General features: G+C 46.2%; 1 pseudogene; it reads right to left on the reverse strand.

Annotated features, from left to right (window-relative positions):
* Nucleotides 1-1,949: 1,949 nt before the first annotated feature.
* On the reverse strand, nucleotides 1,950-3,259 carry LOC105090603 (vasodilator-stimulated phosphoprotein-like; annotated as a pseudogene).
* Between the last annotated feature and the right edge of the window lie 2,708 nt (nucleotides 3,260-5,967).

Consider the following 5,967-nt stretch of genomic DNA (forward strand, 5'->3'; position numbering starts at 1 on the left):
CTGCTCTTCTACAGACATTTCAGGGACAGTGCAAGGACTCCACTGAAACTTTGCCGGGGAAATCAGAATTCAGTCACCAGGAGACTCCGACAGCCCCTATTTTAAAATGTGTGATATTTTCAGGTAGATGCTCAGTGCATCTTTGCAGAGTCTGGTGATTTCCTTCTGGGAGGGTGCTTGAGGAAGAGCAGATTCTCCCAGGTGGCTCTGCGGCTGGAGATAATTGCCTCTTCCCTTTCAGAACAGATGTCGATGTGCCTGGTTCATAGCACTGCTCCTAACTTATTATTAGCAAAACATAATTATTTGCCAGGTTGTGACTATGTGTATCCTTCACTCAGGTGATGAGAGCATCAGGTCCAACAGATATTAAAGGCTAGAAGTGGATTATCTTCATGATGGAAAATGTTGCTAAGGATTATGTCAGCGTGGGACAAAGTAAAGGAGAACTTAGCTGGAACTGAGGGCATTAGCTACAAAAAAGGAGGTGTCTTAGTCGGTCTGGGCTGCTAGGAAGAAAATATCATAAGCTGGGCAGATATAAAGAGCAGACATCTATTGCTCACAGTTCTGAGAGCCCTCTTCTAGTTGTGGAGTGGCTTCTGGTTGTATCCTTACATGGCGGAAGGGGCAGGGATGCTTTCTCAGGCATCTTTTGTGAAGGCACTAGTCCTATTTATGAGGGCTCTGCCCTCAAGGCTTAATCACATCCCAAATGCCCTACCTCCTAATACCTTCACTTTAGGATTAGGATTCCAACATACGAATTTTGGGAGGACACAAGCATTTAAACCAGAAGTGGAAACATAATACTTCAAAGGATAGAGTAAAACACATAGTTTTGATGCAGATTATATGGTAAACCAAGGAAGACTTTTAAAAAGAATAATTCTGTGCTCAGCATAGTAAAAAAAAAAAAAAAAAAAGCCTACTGTGGTCAGCTGAATAATGGCCCCTAAAGATGTCTGCGTCCTAATCCTGAATCCTGGAAGCTGTGAATGTTACTTTACATGGCAAAAGGGACTTTGCAGCTGTGTTTCAATGGGGGATTTTGAGACAGGAGATAATCTGGGTGTGCCCTATGGGTAATCTTAAGGCCCCTGTAAGAGGGACGCAGGAGACCTGACTAGACAGAGAAGTAGAAATGGAGTGATATGCTTTGAAGTTGGAAGGAGTTACAAGCCAAAGAATATAGGTGACCACGAAAAGCTAAAAAAAAAAAAAAAAAAAAAAAACCAAGAAAAAGTTTCTCCTCCCCAGAAGAAACCAAGCCTGCTGACACTTGACTTAAGCCCAGTGAAACTGATTTTAGACTTCTGATCTCCACATCTGTAAGGAATAAATTTGTGTCATTGTAAGCCACTCGGTGTCTGGTCATTTGTTTTTTGTTTTGTGGGGGTTTTTTTTTTGTTTTTTTTTTTTTAGTATTTATAAAAACTGGCAGATTAATTCTGCAGGGGCCCATTTTCAAGAAGCTAAAGGTGAAGGAGGGAGAGGGGAGGTTTCCTCCCCATTTTCCTTTCTCCCTCATCTTATTTTCCCCAGAGGGTAAAAATGGTCTGGACCCCAAAACCTACCCAAATAAAAAAATAAAAAAACTGATGTTCCAAAAAGTTACAGCATCTTAATTCCTCATAGAAAAAGGGAAGGAGCCAGAGGGAAGGGAAGTCCTGGTGTGGGGGGAGGCGTCCCCAGCCTTGGTGGAACACCCCCCCACCCCCCCCATTAAATAGCTGTCTCAAATGGGACAAGCCTAGGGCACAGCATTAAAAACTCCCCACACCCTATTTTATCAAAACCAAAGAGAAAAAAATTTCCTCCCCCCAAACATAAATATATATTTTTTCCTTAAAAAACCAAAACTTCAAAGGCATTAAGCATTAATTAAGGCTCCCCAGCCAATCAGCAGCCAGTATGGGTGTTTGCATGGTGCCAGGAAAGCCACATCCTGTTGGAATGGGGAGTGGAGAAGATGCATTCCTGTGTAGCCTTCAGCCAATTCCAAGTCAAGTTGAGGCAGGGAAAGCAGGTGACTGGTGAGGGCATGTGTGGAAAGGAGAAACCGGATCTTCTGGGGCCCTGTGGTCAGGGGGAACCCAGCTTCTTCAGCCCCTGGACAAAGGCTTCAATTATTTCCTCTTTCACTTTCTGCAATTACTTCCTCACCTCTTCCAGAAGCTCCTGTTTCACACTTTCCAGGTCTGACTCATCACTGGAGCTGGGCGTAGAGGGGTGGGCCTCGGAAGTGGTCACTTAAGAAGATGACTTCATCCTTAGCAAGGCTGTGCTGTTCTTCTCCCAGGGTCTCTGCACAGATTCACAGTGGGCTGGGACTCTGGCCTCTGGCTCCTCATTGGCAGATTCATCCTTGGAGGGTTTCACTCCAACTTGTGTGGCTTTCCTTCTCCAGGCCAGCATGGCGTTCATCTCCTCTGTAAGGCCCCCGCCCGTGCTTCGACTGCTCTCAGCTTTGGGGGCCAAGGATGCCCCTGGGGCCTCCTCCTGCTTGCTGACTTTCCTGAGTTTGGCTCTGGCAATGGCTGTGGCCAGGACAGGGGCCCCGGTCCCTCCACCACTGGGACCTTGTGCTGCAGGGAGAGGGGGCGCAGGGGGTGGGCCTGCCCCTGCTCCATGGCCCGCAGCCGAGACCCCTGAGGAGGAGAGACCAGGGGGTGGGGGAGGACCTGGAGGAAGGGAAGGTCCAGGAGGTGGGGGCAGCCCCCATGCCAGGGGAGCAGGTGGGCCTCCTGCATTGGAGACCCTGCGCTCCACGTGCTCTGCCTGCTGCTGCCTTTTCTGTTGCTCCACCTCCTCTGCGGAGGGGCCATTCTGGACGGACCAGGTAGGAGGTGCTGTAGGTGGTGGGGGGGGGCAGAGGCCCTCCTCCTTAGGCTGCTGGCCATGCTGGTGGTGAACTGTGTTGTGTCCTCCTTGCTGCCAAAGTTGAGGCCCCAGACCTGGCGGGCATCACGCCACTGGTGGAAGTTGGGGGTGGCCTGGTTATACTTGACACTGCGGACGATGGCACAGTTGATGGCCACCTGCTGGTCCGGCTGCATCTTCCGACTGACCACCCAGAAGGAGTTGGCGGTGGGGTTGTGGTAGATTGTGCGTCTGAAGGCCTGGGAGCCCATGCCAGCAGGCATCCATCACTTGTTGTTGTCATTGTAAAGCATCATAATGGCCGGCTTGAGCAGACGACAGTCTCACTCATGTCTGCTTGGCGGGCAGGCGGAGAGCCCATGGGGTAGGTGCTCCCGGGGCGCCCCTGGCTCGAGGTCTGGTCGTTTGTTACAGCAGCAACAGGAAACTCATACACCTATCCTTATGCACTTTTTCAAGTAATTAAAGGAAAGTCAAAATCTTGCAGACTGATCAAAGGAAACCATAATTACTGGAATGCCCAAAGAACAAGTGGAAAGTTCTAATCATGAACAATTAGATGTGCAAGTGAATTCGGAGGCTTCTACATAAGAAGAAAATGTAAGATTGTTGAATATGTGTGTATCGTAAGAGGAAGATGTTAAGGTTATACAAATTTTGTAACAAAATGAGACTAGAAAGCTGCAGTAGAATCAGAGTATTTTAGAAGGAAAGTGACCTTCAGGTCATCTTATCTCTCTCCCATTTTGTAGATGATGGAATTTGGACGTGGAGAGCTTAGGGAAATGGTCCAAAGTCAGACACAGCAGGACCATAGCCAACAGGGACGTAACTTTGCCTTTTGACTCCAAACCCCTCCGGGGATTTTTCTCCTACTCCATTATATTTAAAAGTTTGCAAATAATCTGTAATGAAAGGAGAAATGAAATGCTGTAGATAAAATCCAGCGCACAGGGCCTCAGTAATGGGCACTAAGCTCATTCTTCACTATGATTTTATCATCGGTCTGAGAGTGAAGGACATCATCACCATTTGCAAATGCTACTAAATTAGGGTATGGAGTTGACTGTTATGAAAAAGAATTTCAATTTAGACATTCCAAAATGTCGATTTACTGGGAGAAAACATTTGTATTAATCTGGGAAGCAGAATCATGTTCTTCGGAGAGATCTGGAAACTGACATGTTTTTTACCACTCCCCTGATCTGAAAATATCTCATTTTGGGGGTCCCTCAAAGGTTAAAATTACTTAGAAATGTAGAAGAAGGAGGGGAGGGGAGGCAGCAGCACAGGCAACAGCACAGCACCAAAGGAAAGAAGACAGAAACAATGTATAAAGGATGGTGACACCCGCATTCCTTCTCCTCCAGCACACGTAGACTGCACCCATTCCACAAACATCCATGAAGCCAGAGCCAGGCCTGGGAGGCACCCAGGAACAAAACTGTGGGAGCCTCTCTCCAGTGCTGAGACCAGCGGTAAATCAGAGACCTATTCAGAGAAGGCCCATGCCAAGTAGCCCCCTCCTGCCCCACCCCACCTCCACCCTGCATGTTGCCAGGATCAGTATCCCCTGACTGTCCCTGCCTTTTCCAGTTTTCTTAATAACTTTCCAAGTTTTTGAAAGAACTTCTTGGGCGAATTGCCGCTGAACGGTTAGCTTTGATGAATCCATAATCATCTTTCAGAATTTGTCACCTCTGGCTCATCGTTCTGGAGTGAAAAAAAAGGTAGATGGAGCCCTGAGTGAGTGTTGACAGCCTGGATTAATTTCTGATCCCTGTCTCTTTCCAGCTCTGTGACAACTTACTGAACATCCCTCAACTTGGGATTTGGGATTCAAGGAGGCCCCCAATAAAAATAACACTTCTCTCTGCTGCCTGGAATTTGATCAGTTGAGAGTGGAAACAAAGTCATAAAGCAGATGGGTGTCAAAATGACACCTGTGTTCTGGGCAAAGATGATGCAGGAGAATTTGGCTTATAGCTGCGGGCTGGTAGACTTTCTCTTATTGAATCTCAGATGTGCATACTCACCCACCCTTCGTCACTGCAGGGCCCACTGGGACCTGTTCCTGGAGAAGCAGGATAAACAGGGGGGCTTAAAGCCACAAGTTACCCATTGGCACACACCCCCCCCCGGCATTTAAAGGAAGCATCAGAAGTCTAGAGGAGTCTAATACCTGAGCTTCTCATCTTTAAAATACTCATCTCGTGTTAATCTGATGGCTATGATGACGTGTACAGGGAAGACTCTATATCCAAGTGCTGGAAAATTGTGACCTGCCTATCTCTCTTCCTCCCTCCCCTTTTCCTCCCTCTTTGCCTTCCTTCCATCCCTACCTCCCTCCTTCTCTGTTTAGAGGAAGTTATTTTAGAAACAAATCTACCCAATTTGTTTCAAATGCCTGCAAATGTTTACTACTAGTGTATTTCTGCTCTAGCAACAGTACCTTTTTCTCTCACCTGTCCTTCCCTAGCAAGTCACAAAAAAGGGTGTGTGTGTGTGTGTGTGTTTGAATGTTATCTGTAAGTTGTGGGTCTCCTCTTGCAATACTACTGATAATTACTCTATTTAAAGTGTAACATGGGAGTAATCTGGGAATTAGTGCTACATAAAACTTCCAATAAATTTAAGATAGTATTTTGAGGCATTAAAGTCGCTTTTTATTTTACTATAAAAGAAGGATGGTATCATGCAGAGAGATGCTCATGGGGATGCGTGTTCATGAAAGGAAAATCTTAAGGAAGATAAAATGGTTATGCCTTCACCTTTCAGGCAAGTATTTTGGAGATGGGATTTATCAACCTTCTGTCATTTCCCAGAATAAATGTGCCTGGATGTTTCCTTGCTTTTTGTCCCCTGAATGTCACCTGTTTTGGGTGTCATGGGTCCTGTGGCACAGATACAGGTATTAACAGGTGTGCCATTCTGGCTTCCAGAGACTGTCAGGTTCTATTTCAGGCTTAGTTCTGAAGCTGTTGTGCGATAAACCAAATGTCACATTAAACGTAAGATGGGAAACTCACATATGAGAATAAATATCACGATAATCACTAATTAAATGATAAAAAAAAAATTCAC

Source organism: Camelus dromedarius, chromosome 26 (assembly GCF_036321535.1).
Source record: "Camelus dromedarius isolate mCamDro1 chromosome 26, mCamDro1.pat, whole genome shotgun sequence".
Lineage (NCBI taxonomy): Eukaryota > Metazoa > Chordata > Mammalia > Artiodactyla > Camelidae > Camelus > Camelus dromedarius.